This window comes from Temnothorax nylanderi, unplaced genomic scaffold (genome assembly GCF_030848795.1).
Source record: "Temnothorax nylanderi isolate EJ_2023f unplaced genomic scaffold, tnyl_v1.0 TNYL_tig0083_pilon, whole genome shotgun sequence".
Lineage (NCBI taxonomy): Eukaryota > Metazoa > Arthropoda > Insecta > Hymenoptera > Formicidae > Temnothorax > Temnothorax nylanderi.
In genome coordinates this window covers 510,007-525,750 of record NW_027249145.1, presented here as the reverse complement: position 1 = coordinate 525,750, position 15,744 = coordinate 510,007, and the positions used below count along the sequence as shown (strand labels likewise).

Here is a 15,744-nt window from a genome sequence, read left to right as displayed (position 1 = left end):
CCAGTCACGTGAGGGAAAGGATCCTCAGGAGGCTCGACCCGGGCTCTCCGCAATCCCGGCGCGATGCCACGTGTCGTTGAGGGTGAGGGCGGGAGGACAACGATGAATTTTTGACTTCCCCATAGAAATCTTGGGATCCGCGTCACGCCACCAGCCCAACAGAAATCCTTTTGCCCGCCCTCTCGAACGATCGTTTATACTACCTTACCGATTTGAACGGTGGTTGTTGGGGGTGGGGGAGGGGCGAGGGGGGGGGCGAAGGGAAGAGAGATGAAACGAGCGGCAAAAGAGACGCGCGTTAGAGCGGGAGATCTTGGGGGTGGCGGTGGTGATGGTGATGCTGGTGGTGGTGGTAGTGGTTGGTGGTTGCCGGCAACGAGAGAACCGGGGAACGGAATGGAGAGAGAGCACGGGGGAGCGGAGGTTAGCGGCAAATTGAATCTCGCGCAAGACGTGACCGCCCCCGGGAACACCGGCGCGTCTGTACGGTGAAAATCACGACACGACTGCGGGCCACAATACGTATTACTCACGCTTCGTGAAAGTCGTGGCATTAGGCAACGACGTATTTCTCGAGTGCCGCCATCGTCGCCGCGCAGACGACAAGATTTCCGACGTCGAAGGCTCCGACTACTCCGGATTTTCATCTTCTCGTACAACGCGAGAGCGACGGTCGCGGATGCTCGCACGCCAAAGACAAGGCTGATTTCACTGACGCTCGACGGAAACAATCCCCCCGTTCGCGAGAATGTTGAAGGGAGAATGTTGACTGCGACTGCCTTAAAGCAACTGTCAATTAATTATGTTACTTTCTGCAAGCGCTCATTTTAAACAAATACCTACTATTAAATTACAGAATTTTTTAAAAGTGTCGTTACATATATTTTTTTCTTATTGTTAGATTAATGGATGTCACAGTAATTTTAATATAATGATATAAGTATTCTTTGAGAGCTAAAATATTGTGATGTTTTATTTTAGAAAGATTCTCTCAAAATTTTGGTTTTACATAATTACTTATTAAATAAAACTCCAATTTCTGTGAGCTACCTTAAAAAATCAATTTGTTAAAAATTCGATCATAGATAAATATGTAGATAAGATAGTTAAGAGAGCAGTTTTATGTAATCTACCGTAGATAGAGAAAGTGATAATATCGAAGTGACAGCACATTTTTCTTTGGCATTTGCCTTGGAAACTTGAGTTTTAATTTCTTTTACATTTATAAAACAAGCAAAGCGATGAAATGGCTTTGCAATATAATATATATAAAAATCGTTACTACTCCATGTGAATTTCTATTCTAGATGAAGAAAGTGGCGTGAGAACAATTACGTGCAACCCGACGTGTTATAGACGTCAACGACATCACCGTCGTGATATCTACTGTGACGTCTGCAATGTTGCGTGACATGAACGAGATTAGTGAGACATGTCTCCGAGTCCTCAAATTTTCATCTTTGTGGCACCTCGAGGCTTTAAAATTAATTTTAAAAAATGTCAAATACAACAATAACAAAATTGTGAGGGGTGTTTAAGATAGTTTGTTTGTTTTATTAAATTAATAATATTAATATGGTAAAAAAATGCATCTTATACTAACAATAAAGAAAATTTTTTATTGTTAACAATACTGATAATATTATAAAGCAAAGTAAAATAGTTATATTTAATGAAAATAATATTACAATTAAAGATAGTGTTATATTTTATTATGTCATAAATATTATAATAATCACGTTTAAAAATATACATGTAAATCGATATTACATTAATATATTAAACTTGCATTTGCTGATGCCAATTTCCGTAACGGGAATACCAAATATTAAATACTCAGTTTAATAAAATCCATGTCTATCACTTATAAACTACCAGTTTAAATAATATTATCCATCCTTTATAAATTATGCATTTAATAAAATATCAGATGCTTTGTTATATTTTATGTGTTATTATTATTTATAAACTATGATCATAAAATAATATTACTGCAGTAACTATAAGAAACTGCATTTTATGAAAATAACTTTTTACTAAAATTGTGTCGTAAATCAAATTTAACTTTATTTTAAATTTCGCCAGTTTATTCCATAATATTTTCAAAAAACAAAGAAAATATCTACATTGCGTAAAACAAGTTGTGTAAATTTTGCTCATTTTGCAGGACGGATATTCACATGAAGTTAATCGAATTAATTATCGTTTACACGTATTCATTAATCAATAAAGTTATATACTGTTGAAGTAATTGTAACATTCTAAACTTTTATCCAAATATAATTTATGATTTATACAATTTTTTATTATATTATACTTGCCACTTTAAATCCTCTTTTTTGGGGAATGCTTGCATGATGCGTAAATATCCTTTATTTTTCAATTTTTCATAGGCACATACGTTTTATTTCGTATAGATGATTGATATTCAATAACCTTATATTAAAGTAAAAAAAAGTAGCATCTTATTCGTGTGCGCTTCATACTAGAATTATATTTTGATATGTACTTTCTCGTGTATGAACGTCGAATAAATTACATGCCTTCCGGTGACGTCCATCCGAATGAGACAGGGCGTACTTGCAACGTGGACGATTTTTCCCACGATTTTATTAAGCGCGTACCTACGCAATCGGAGCAACTCGTGCGGGTGCACTGTGGGATTTGCACGTAAAACGTCGGGTGCCCCGCGGGCTCTACTACGCCCGGATGAATGGAAAATTAAAAACGCCAATCAGGTGGCGGAATCCAGCCTGGAGCAATACCGTCAGTAGTGTCACTCGAAAGGTACGAAAATAAATTTTTCCTCGCTGCCTATACCTACTCGTGCGACGCGCAAATAATAAAACTTGTGTAAGCGTTACTCATCACTGTAAGTATGCTAAATATCATAGTAAATTATGGATTAAGTCTCAAAATGGATGACGATTCCATAATCATACAATCAACTTGAAATTTAATGTTATTTGTCGTAAGTAAAATAATTATAAAACAAAGCCAAATTGGAAATTGAGAAGTGATTGAAATCATTATTATATTATATAATCGCAAATGTAAAATTACTCTTTTCCCCTGTGTGACATTAGCAATTATTATTAATTTTATGCTTGACCAAAATTTAATGGGACAATATTTAGTAATATAATAAATTTGTATCATATTTGAATTACATCAGAAAAATAATTATCTTCTCATAAGAAGGATATATTTTTGATTTTTACAACTTGTGTGCGAGGTAAAAAGTTGATATTAACTACAATTAACGCCATTATTACGGCAACCTGAGTCAATTCACTCATGTAAGTATTGATCGATAAGTCGATTGCGTAAACTTCATACATTGGCCGCGTTCAGCAAAACAACTGCTGAGTTGTCGTTTTATCAACAGTCTACGTTGATTTGTTGGTTCTAAAAATAAGAGTTAATCACGTTCGATTACTTATACTAAGCGATTTGTTCTGCTGAACGTGCCCATTGATGATGAGCGTCTTCGACGAGTCTGATGTGCATCAATACTTGCTGAAATATCTGAAGCGAGAGTGTCTCACCCTAAACGGACCCCAGCCGTTCGTTATCGCGTCCGCCCTTTCGACCCGCCTACTTATCAAGACTTGCCTAAATGCTGGAACCACCCTAGCAATTAAAACGTACAAGCAACGCGTCACGCGATCTCCGCGACCGCAACACCTCTGTCTAAACTAATTACAAAGCGAGCCTACGGAGTTGTACGTGTTGTGCGCATTCGTGGACATCGTGTTACGTTCGCGATCGCATTCTGAATTACTATGCAGGGCACGATTTACATGGGTAACAAATCATTAAACAATTTCTCATTACTCTTGTGCGGATTAACCCCCGTCACGTATGTTTCCTATTAACGAACAGTAATTATCGTTTAATGTTAAGGCTTTTCCTACTTTTATTACTAATCACTGATTATTGATACATTTAATATCATTACTACCGTAAGAATATTATTATTGCCGTATCATTTCTTTCTCTTTTATGATAGCTTCCACGTATCACAGTTCGAATGTTAGTTACATAAAAATATAAAAATATAGAGTACATAACAAATAGAGAACATATGGTCAGAGAGCTTAATAATCAATAACAACCTATCGTGACATATCAAAGTGCTTACCAAATGGATTGACACGGCGTGTCAACGTCAATGCATAACGTATGCGCATCGATTTCATAAGATCGATATGGTCTTCGTTCTAGTTTCTCGTCGAGATTAAATCGTACCAATCGCATTTTTCCAGGAATATTAATACCGCGACCTCTTTCCGCCAATTTTTTGTCAGCTCAGGAATTACTTTACCATAAATTGAAGAATTGTGCAATTTCAATCCAATTCCTTATAGGTATATACTTTCATATTGATGATATATAGAGAATCCGATCTGATCGAAGAATGATTAGAGATCTGATCTAATAAAAGCAAGAATATCTATTGAAAATTTTTCCATTCGCGAATGAAACTAAAATGCAGTATGACACATTTACATTCTTATTACTAAAATAAAAGATAATATGTAGAAAATATATATTTTATTATATATATTCTCAGATATTATATATAAAAAGATTTCAAAGAATGCGACATTACGCATTATATAAAAGTTCTGCGTTTCAGACGTCTGACTTTCAAGTTCACGAACAGGTAACAGAAAGGTGCGAGATGTCACGAGGTACTTTGATAAATTGGAATGCAAAATGCTTGTTCACATCTGATCCGATTCCGATTTTCAAATCGCGGATGGTAAAGCGATCGCGGGGCGGAATGCGCGGCAAGTGCTCTTATAGAATGGCGAACAATGTAAAACGCTCGATTTGATTTTTATCCGGGATTTACACCGAAGGGCCGAAAAGAGAATATGGTAGCGCTCGGCTGCTTGAAACTCGCTAATCTTGTTACACCGGCGCGCACCGATGCGATGCATCGAGACGCCATTTCTAAAGATTGCAATTCAATACTGCGCTCTCGTCGTGCCGGCGCGGCGCGGCGAGGCATCCGTGCAGTTATCGTTACTGTGACTCACGATATCGCTGAACCTTGGCGTTACCCAACGTTCTGGGCTTCCTGTAATCATCTAAAACTCTCCGGCATCGTATAAAGAAACGGGATCGTTAATCTACTTCTTTATCGTATACTCCGCGAATAGGCCGGCCTTATCGGCCAATTTGGCCATGTGAATTAAAGCGTTCGGGGCCACCGTGATATGTAGCTATCGTCAAATCTTACCTGTTGTTATAATCACCAAAATTGATTCATTAATTGATTATAATTACGATAAATTCTACATTAAATTTGAATCTAATGTTTTGTATCAAAAATTGAGAAATTATTGCACTTAACGGTCTCTCTAGAAATATTTATCAAAAAAGAAATGTACTTCAAATAAATCCGTCATTGAAACGTAGGAAGGTGAACTTGCAACATTTGTATACTGCATAATTTACATTTTATATAATTGGATGCTGCACTAACGCTGCCCAATGCGCTTACGTTCGTAAAGAGATCTCATGAGGAAATTCGCTGATTTTTTTCCGCTCTTCGATAAAATAAAATGGTTGAGCTATATTATTAAGTGTGTGTAAGCGGAGAAATACGTTTCTTGAATATTACAGAGAAATTTAATCGCGGAATGCAAACGTTGGTTAATGCATTCAATTGTACATAATCGTGTGTATAATCCGCATTCCTATTATTTTAATTTAAAATTACTTCTTGGAAGTAGTGTAATTCTATTATTAGAATTAGAGATAATTTTGTACAATTCCTTCTGTGTTTCCTGATAATTTTATGATACACAACGCAGAGTACTATATGGAAGCTTTCGTTGAACAAAATCTAGAATGTACAAGTAAATTTGACCCGTCGCAATTTGACCTGATAAGGTCAAGTAGGAGCATAGCCTCGTCCATTACTCCTTGGAGTGCACCAAAATTATTCTCAGATATGAACAAGTTGATCATGCTGCGCGAACGAGAACGTATTCGCGCTCGAGCGACATTAATTATGTACGCAAGTTGAGCGCGCGGCTATACATATATAGCGAATCACCTGGCGTTACTAACACCCAAACGCTAATCACTGGAATAATCTCGTATTTATATCCGGATTAGGCGTACCCAATCGTATCTTGCGCAATCGATCGAACCGTGTTCATTTACCATCTCAACTACGATGGCTTTTCTGTAAAATCAATAAAATTTCCAATTTTTATATAACGAAGAAATAACACAAACGCAAATATAATAATTCGGTAATAAACATTTTCATCTTAAATAAATATTAAATATGTATTATATAATTTCATTATGTAAGTATCTGAAGTATATTTATTTTATTAACTATTTTACTGTAACACTTATTATTTTATTAATACAAGATGAAATGTTTGTAAATATGTTTAATGTAGTTTTGGACAATGCAAATGCTAAATTAGTCAGATAACTAAATGCAACCATGTAATTTTAATATTTATTTATCCATGATTAAATTAATCACGCGAGAGGTCAATTAAGTAAAAATGCTAACACTGATCTCTTTAATCACAGTTGTAACAAATGTAGCATCGCCAAAAGAACGATTAGAGTTTCTCACAAAACGTATACTTTTTTTCTATGCTATTATCACGATACAAAGAAAAGATATCAAAGACAGCTTGACCAAAAAGCGAGCTGACCTTTCGTAAAATGTATCTGGCCGATCCAGTACATGGAATGGTATTTAATTGCTAAAGCCAATTATGTGTTTAAAACTGCACAAGCGATTGCTCGCTGCTAAGAATTCTACGTATTATATATATATTGGCTCGTATTTTCCGTAGGCTTTCATCCGTAAGACGGAGCAGACGGCAGGAACGTCATTCATAAGTTACGAGGTTCGGTCGATTAAATTGTCTCCCGCAATTAGAAAAAGGAGTTTCCGGTACGATACGAAATTCCACGATGTAACGCCGCGACACGGAAACCCCTACATATCTTGACGATTCCCCGAGTATAGTGAACCGGCCGGAATCGATTCGTATCCACTGAATTAATTACGCGCCCATTTTCTATCCTCGTATTGAAACTCCCTCTACCCCCCGCACACCTCCCTGCCGTACCATTTCCACGTTCATCGATCCACAGAATCGAGTGCGCGGAAATAAGGAGGACTGACATCCTTCTCGGTCTGAAAGATTACTTGGAAACGGATGGTACGTATCGCGCGTTAGGCAATGGGACAATAAATGTCAGATTTGACAAGCTTCAATAAAATATTAAAATGCATTAATTACGTTTAAACTAATGCATTTTGATATCTTAAACAATTAAGAATAGATCCTAAAAGACATCGTCTCGACATCTTAAGATATATTCTATTTCATTATAATAAAAGAAGTCTGAAAGTTTTTAGCTTGAGGATATAAAAAAAGTAATAAAATAAAGCAACTATTTTCATAATTACCCTATAATTTTAATATAATTTTTAATATAATTCATTTTTAATGTAATTACTCTTTCTTTTATAATACATTTCTTTGATACCACATTTGATAATACATTTGAACAATAAATTACTTTTTCTATATTCTGAAGTTTTATTCTTAAAATGGTTTAACACTACGATCACTTTTTCATTATTCGCTCTACAGCTCTTTAACTCCTTTTAATTATTTTCTATTTTTTAAATTAAAGTCTGATTTACGTAGAAAGAATTTATTAATGATAAAGACGTGATTTTTGCAGTGTTAAGTCATAAGACAAAAATTCAGAAAATTTTTTTAGTGATATAGAAAAATTAATTTATCGTTCTAAACAATGTATTGAAATAAACGGTAATTAAAAAATAGAAATAATTATTTTATCTTGTTGTTTTTCTTATATCTTTTGGCCGGAAACTTTTAGAAACTTATAATATAAAATAACATATAATATAACATATGTATAGTAGAATAAAGATATTATATTAGTGAGCCGTACGTAATAAAACACAATTTATAGGCACAGACACTTGGAAAACATATATCATTTCTTTCATCAGTTTTCTTCAATTAATTTCTCGTTGTATACATATATCATGAAGTATGTAAATTAATAATAGTGACGTTATTACGTCGACATTCAAATATTATAGATGGAAGCATATGTTAGCTATTACATCCATATGTTAGTTATACACCCACATATATATATGTTACGAGCTAACATATATTTCCACCTATATTTGATTGTCGGCGTAACAACGTCGCTATTATTAATTTATATACCTATTCTGATCGGCGGAGGAAGAAAGTTAGTTAATACAGAATCGCACGTTAATTGTATCTGTGCCGTTATCAAAATAGATATAGCGACAACAGTCGAAAATAATTGAGACATTCGCGCGAACAAAGATTTGGAGCGCGTCCAAAAGTAAGCAAGCATCTCGTTTGTCTCCGGCTCTCATAACGTTCGTCACGCTTTGACTTACCGCATTCCGGAAGATAATCGTCGAAGCAACACGACATATCACCCGCATCACTCAAACCGAAAGTTATTTACGGACTTGCAATGTGTACGGCGAACGTCGCATCTCGTCGAAATGCAGCAATATCGCGCGGCTGAGTGCGTACCCGCGAATTATTCGAGAGGTTGCTATTTCGTCCCCGTTCCTTGATAGAAGGGGTAACGGACCTAGCTCGCCAAGTTATAATAGTAATTCCATTAAATCGCGCGAGCCATTACCCGAACGCACTACATTACTGCGATAATTATACTATGCTTGCTCCCGGGTAAATAACGCGGCGTGTACCAATTCGTATTACTAAACAAGCTTTGCATACCGGCCTTGTTTACAGAAAATGTTAATATAAAATGTATATTAAAACACAACAACGGTAAGACGTTTTCTCCTCCATTTATAGTTATTTTTCAGTTTTGTCGAATTCGTAGTTTGATAAATGCATTTGTGAATTTTTTGCTGCGCATATAAATAAAGCTCGTTATATGAATAATTCACGTGTGTCCACATTATAATACACAATTAAACAATGCAATGAACATATGTATTTACGCTATGTACTACTGCTTCATTGAACGTATTATTTTATTGGAATTAGCAAGGCACGTGGCAAATAAACGCGTGCAACTTAGCAACACAATATGAATGAAAATAGCTGTTGGTAAGGCAACGTTTGAATTTCTATATTGTCTATATTTCTCTATACAGTGTATATTGTTCTCTCGAAAGCTTGAAAGTTTCAAAGTTTTGTTTTAGCTCAAACTTGGTTCATTTTATGAGCAGGAATATACATGCAAGCACCTTTTAATATCGTATAAAAGCTTGTCTTCATATATAAATTCAAATATATTAAGGACCAAAGTAAAATAAAATATAAGTAAAACAGATATAATTATTTTAGATAGATATTACTACATTTTTTGTAATATAAAGTAAATTAATATCATAAAATAACAATAAAAGGTTTTCATAAGCAATTATACGATAGTAATGTTGTATTATTGCAACTGCAAAATCAGTAATCCTAACAAACTACTAATTTTTAATGTTATTTATAAAAATAAAATCTAATATTTTGTAAAATTATTAAAATTAATAATACTATTTAATTAATAATAATTACTGTATTAAAATATAATCACTAATCTGATGTATGTAATTAATACAGCATTAAAAAGAAATTTGTACTAAATAGAATTTCTAATTTGGAAACTTGTTATTAGACTCGAGAAATTTCGGCGAGGAGATCTTTGAAATACATAGATGTAGATAAAAATAATTAGAGTAATAGTTAGACGGGTGTATACAAGCGGCGTGGAGATGGAAACACGAGATGGTAGGCGAATCATATTTTCGTGGCATAGGTAGCAACCGCGGTAATTAGAGCGCCGGGCTTCAAATAAGATTACATAGTTCCGACAGAATGTTATCGGCCGGTCGTTGCTTTAAACTTCCCGCACGGTGGATACCAGTGGCCAGTGCCAAGCGCCATAATTATTAAACGCATATGCAACTGATCTTCAGAACAACGATATCTGCGAAATCAGGGCCAGGGATGTATATTGCTGCATTTGTGCCAAATGAAAACGAGACAATAAAATAGTATCGTTATAGCAAACCAAAATTAACTTCCAATTAGAATGCTTGATTAACAAACGTATGTCATACAGTCAAGGTTTGTCAGTCAGACGAATCAAGTATCATTTAAAATCATGTTCGTTTTTTAATTGTATCATTGTCTCAATTGTATCAATCCACTGCTTAAGAATTATCTTGCTTATCGAAATCTTTACTATAGCTTCAATTTGTCAATCTCATGGTCTCTGGACTTGTTTTGGTGAGTTGGTTTCACTTCTCTTTGGTCCAATTTTAATTTCTGATTCGATTATTTTGCAGATTATGAATATAAACAATATTTCACTATTTTTTCATGAAAATTACACTGCCTTTGTTCATTCAATCTTGAAATGTTCATCTAATGCTCATCGGAGAGCGTGAAATTATCAGTCATTGCTAAAGTTGACTCAAAATAGAACCAAAACGTACAATTTATAACTTTGTATTAAATTATTAATTGAATGTTACAATTAAACGTGTTTTTTTTAAACCCACTTTTTTTGTTACTTGTTAATTTTAGAACATATATATTTGTAGCTTTAAAAGAAAATTTATAGATGCCAGGAATAAAATTATTTATTTTAAATTTTATTACATGGATGTCTTCTCTTTATAGAATAGTTATTATTAATATATATTGATACTGTTAAGTCAAGAACTGAAATAAAAATTGGAACTTTTGAACTTCCGAATAAATTTGTATATAAGATTTATATTTATCCAGCATAATAAATAACGTAGACTGTCGATGTTCTCTAGCAAATGTCAGTTTTAGGACGAATCAGTCCCCAAGCGTAGTTAATCGTACGTACTTTATGAAGGCAACTATGTGCCTCTAATCTGCACAAATACACTTAAGAGATAGCCGTAAATATGGTGGGAGCTAACCATAAACTCTGACCATGGAATTACGGATTCATGGGCTCATGGGTTTACGGCTTCACTTAACTCTCCCTCAGTGGCGGAGCGTGAGGCTTTATAGTTACTTTAGATTTATAGTGTGTATTCGTCCTAAGTCTCACTAGTTAGTAGAAACGAGGTGTTCTAACGTGTCCTTCCGGTGATGAAACACACTATTAATGTACGACTTCAAGAATAAATGCGAATGTAAATGTCTGAATTTAACGCTAGAGCTGTCAAAGCGGTCAAAACTGACTGGCTTGTAATTTTTAATTAAGAATTAAACTTATATCACTATATTTTTTTAGATTTCCCGTGACTTTGGCTGCTTATGTAAATATGATTAAATTGATTAATTTACTTCCTCTTAAATCTCTTTTTTCAAGAATATGTATAATATAAATTGTAGAAACAAGTGTACGTTAATCGTCGGTAGTTCTAATGTTAAGAGGCAGACTAAAAAATTGACAAATAGAAAATAGAAGTAATAAGTAGAATATTATAGATTGGTATTGCTGTGTTTACCACATTTTTTAGATGGAAATTTTTCTTTATAACAATCGTCCAGCATTTAATACATTAATTATGTAATTTTAATAAAGAGACTTTAAGTCAACTTTAGAACTTGATTTTATACCTAAATGTGTGCATCTATAGTATTTCAACTGATTTTTTCTCAATTTTATCACACATTCACTATTATTTACTCATTTTCGTACTTTTTGTATCGCTAGTTCTAAAAAGATATCAGAAATCAGTCGAACTACGGTACAAATTAACGTAAGTTTATAAAACAAACTCTTAAACTTGTTTCCACTTTAAATTTACAACTTACGCACACACGTGCCGCCATTTTTGCCATGTCACGCGGTAGATACTTAAGGCCACCGCGGTCGTTTCTTATTAACGCGCAAGAGACACTCTTGCCATCTGCTTCCATTTACATTTGCAGCTACAAAGAAAACTACTCCGGGGCGAAATAAAACGTGTCCTACTTGGCTATCGTCCGGTTTACCACTCCGGTTTTAGGTGGGCAGTAAACGCGGAGAGCCTTTTTCCGCGGTGGGGCTTGCCGCGCCGTTCTCGCCGTGTGTTCGGTGCCGTTGACGGAAGGTTCGTTACATCCGATAAATTCGACCCGCGTGCGACGTATGATGCAGAATTATGTGCAAACTCGCCCGGCATCGAGATCGCCTGTCATAACTAATAACGAGAAACGACGTGTATTCGGGCTATAAACGTCGATCGATCGTTTTACTGACGCGCTCTGCCGTATCTAGTATCTATCCGACAGCGACGATATTCTCCGGTCGTCATCGTCAACCGATTTCCATTGACGACATTGAAAAAGATAGCGCTCGCGTGTGTCATTACAATGAAATCTGGCGCACGCTCGATAATAATGTCGAATGCTTTATAGCCGTCAGAGATGCATCGATCATATCTGCGGCACGTTTGTAATCCGATGCAAGTCTCTAACGTGCGAATAAATTCTGAAGCCATATCGACGTCGAATATACTTTCGATCGAGTTCGGGAACGGCCGTCTTTACCTTCGAACTTTCGTAGCGTAACCTTTTCATCGTCGATCACGGACTTGCTTCCAACTTAAAAGGAAGTTTTAACCGACTTAGCGTCAACATTGAGATCAGTAGGCGAAAGATAATAACATAAAACGGCATGTATTTGACCCATAAACGTCGGGTAATTGTAAGCCAGACTATAAGTCCGTCTGGCATCCATTCTAACGAGGCTTACGTGGCCTAAGCCCGGCCTCTATTGATGCGGAGTTCAAGGGCGTATTTGCATTTCCTTGGAACTACCACCGACGCCTTGGTTGCCAATGTGAATCAATTTCAAACTCGTCACTTCGAGACGCTGGTCAAAGTTATCGATCGGACAACTTCGATAGGAACGAGAAGGAGGAAAAGCGAGCATCCGATCGAGGGAAATATATATAGAAATTAGAGAGAGACAGAGAGAAATAGAAAGAGAAAGAAAAAAAGAAAGAGAGGAGAGAAAGAAGAAAAACAATCCGGATCGCTCATATAACCGCTATGCTTTTAGGGCAAGGGTGCGTTCGGTTTCCTCACCCCAATGCTGAAAATCTATATTGCACGTAACATATGCTATAGGATTTTTAGCACTTGGGTGGGGAATCCGAACGCAGCCCAACAGTATTCGTCAGGAAATTAGCGAGAGCGGTCCTTACAAAAAAAGAATGTAACAAACACATCAAACAAACAATATCAATGAGACAAAAATTTATTAATCCGTTCACACCGTTACGCCTGTCAAACTGATTTTATGATAACTGTTAAATCTTAGAAACTCTGAAATGGTAATCTAACAATGTTGCACCAAGAGATAAACTTTATTGCACTATAGTAAAAGAAGACTTCAACATATCAAAAATCGAGAGAATCAAACAGTAACGATAACCTCACGAAATTTGAAAACTATATTTAATGAATCAATCTCTTAGATATCAAATGATAGTGTTATCTTTATTAGAAACATCGCAATTGCATATTATAGTAAAAAAAAATATTATTTCAATAAATATATTTACGAATTTTGAAGCAATAAATCATATGTTGCAGAATGTTTACAAATATGAAAAACTAAAATAAGTCTTCATGATAAGAACTACGACGGCATGAGTCGTACGAGTGAAGAATTGCGTAGTAATACCAAAGATTAGATAACAATTTACATTTGGACTGCTTGTGTGCAAAGCCATTTACTGCAAGCCATTTACTCATTTGTCATTATCACATCAACTGCACTTTGAAACCTAAAGTGTCAATAGCGAGATGGACGAATATTGCGAGTATTTTTTCTTTGCCTATTTATATACGTATGTAAACAGCTACCAAACAAAATATTTATTTGTATTTTTATGTATATTGCATGACAAATAAACGATTTATAAAAATATTTTTAAAACATTTAAAAACTTTTTTACGTATTATTTTTATTGCAACTGTAATATATATAATAATTTTTTATTGAAAAATGTTAAGTCTTTACAGCCACCTACATAAGACTATAAGGAACTAGTATAAGTATATTCACAGATATGAAAATATAAATTGCAGTAATATCTTATTTCACAATTTATAATACGTAGCCATATGGCTACTGTGGAAACAAAAGGATTAAATTTTCTGCTCTTTCAGATTTATTGTTATCCTTACGGCTAATGTATCTAGGAGCGATTATCAGAAATGCTCAAAAAATAAATAATAATCAGTTATCGCAAGATTTTCAATTCCGATTGTTTCTCGGTTAGATCGTTTACTTGTCAAACTCAAGTTTCCATGACAACTCACCAATGCGACAACAGAAACGCAAGTCGGGACAACAAGTAGGCTCGATGCATGTTGCATCGCTCGTTTCCAAGGATCTTGTTTGCTTTTCATAAAGCCGTCATCGGAGCACGAGGCGATTCGTTAATTGTCAGCAACAGGTGACGTCGGCCATATCTACGCTGACATTTGAATCACACACGGAAATATCGCGTGTGCCCGCGCCCACATACAGAACTCTCTGTTAAAAATAGCGCAAATTACAGACGAAGGCTACTTGAAGACTACTCTGTGAAACACTCGAAACGATTCCTGCGTCGACCGATTGTTCGAAATCACCCACGTAACGCGCGATAAGCCGCAACTAGGCAAAAAACTCGGGAGCATGTTACTAGCTCGACGTGGCACTAATGCAGCATTATGTCGTCCCGAGATCAATTGGCCGTGCATTCATCAGGACGTACCTACCGGCCCTTCGGGTTCGTTAACAGCACGCATGATACGACACTAACACCGACATCGAGCTTATCGACGGCTTTCGCCGGCGACACGATTCATGGTCGGATCTCGTCGAGCTTGCGACAAAATTACCGGGCACGTAATCGCCGCTGAAAACTCCACGAGAACGAGCTTTCATGTCGACGATGCACGTCCGTCGCACGTACACTTGCACATGCACATTTGCGCGCACAAATTCCCGCATGCACACTCACGTACCGCTACACATCGCGATTATCTCGTGACGGCACCGGAAATAGGCCGCACGAAATCTAACGGGGGAAAAAACGGAAAGGCAAACTGACGATGGAACATCGACGCGGACGAACAAGGGGAAATGCTCCAGAAGCGGACAAGGTGGACATAGGCTGTTTGTATTGCCCGCACTAAGGCGAGCTTCGCGACGTTATCGCGCCACGACCGTATACATGTCTCCGTTTCTACGCGTGTGATGCAAGTTTATCCCCCCCTTTCTGTGCTTCTCTTCCTCCACTATGGTCTCGCAATACGTCCGATACGTACATCTTTTTCCTTCTGTTCGTTTCGTCTCTCTCTCTCTCTCCTTCTTCACGTAGCTCTACCATCGAGGAAAGCGACGCTTTAACGTTTTCGTTTTAACTTCGTTATCGGTTTGTATTAATGACGTACTGTATTGAATGCAAAAGAATGATAAGAAAAATCGAGAGAGAAGGGCAATAATCACAGACGACGCTTACTTGTCTGTATGTCATTACCGCCACGCTGAACGATATGGCTTTGCCAATGCTCGGACTATGCTAATGATCGATTTAAAATTCCAATGAGGTGATTCGTATTATAGTAAGTTTATTCCCGAATTGTACAAATTATATGTACATTGTACAAGACATTGAAAAGTCTTTCTTCACGTGATAAGTATATTTGATTGTTATTAAAACTG

The 15,744-nt window shown here is 36.1% G+C and overlaps 1 long non-coding RNA gene across 2 annotated transcripts in view; it reads right to left on the bottom strand.

Annotated features, from left to right (window-relative positions):
* The window catches only part of LOC139774592 (uncharacterized), a 208,368-nt gene extending 193,105 nt beyond the window's left edge, over nt 1-15,263 (bottom strand). For both annotated transcript variants that reach the window (XR_011718615.1, XR_011718614.1), the window contains exon 1: nt 14,352-15,263. This is a non-coding gene — a long non-coding RNA (uncharacterized lncRNA). The remainder of the gene's footprint in view (nt 1-14,351) is intronic.
* Nucleotides 15,264-15,744: the final 481 nt, after the last annotated feature.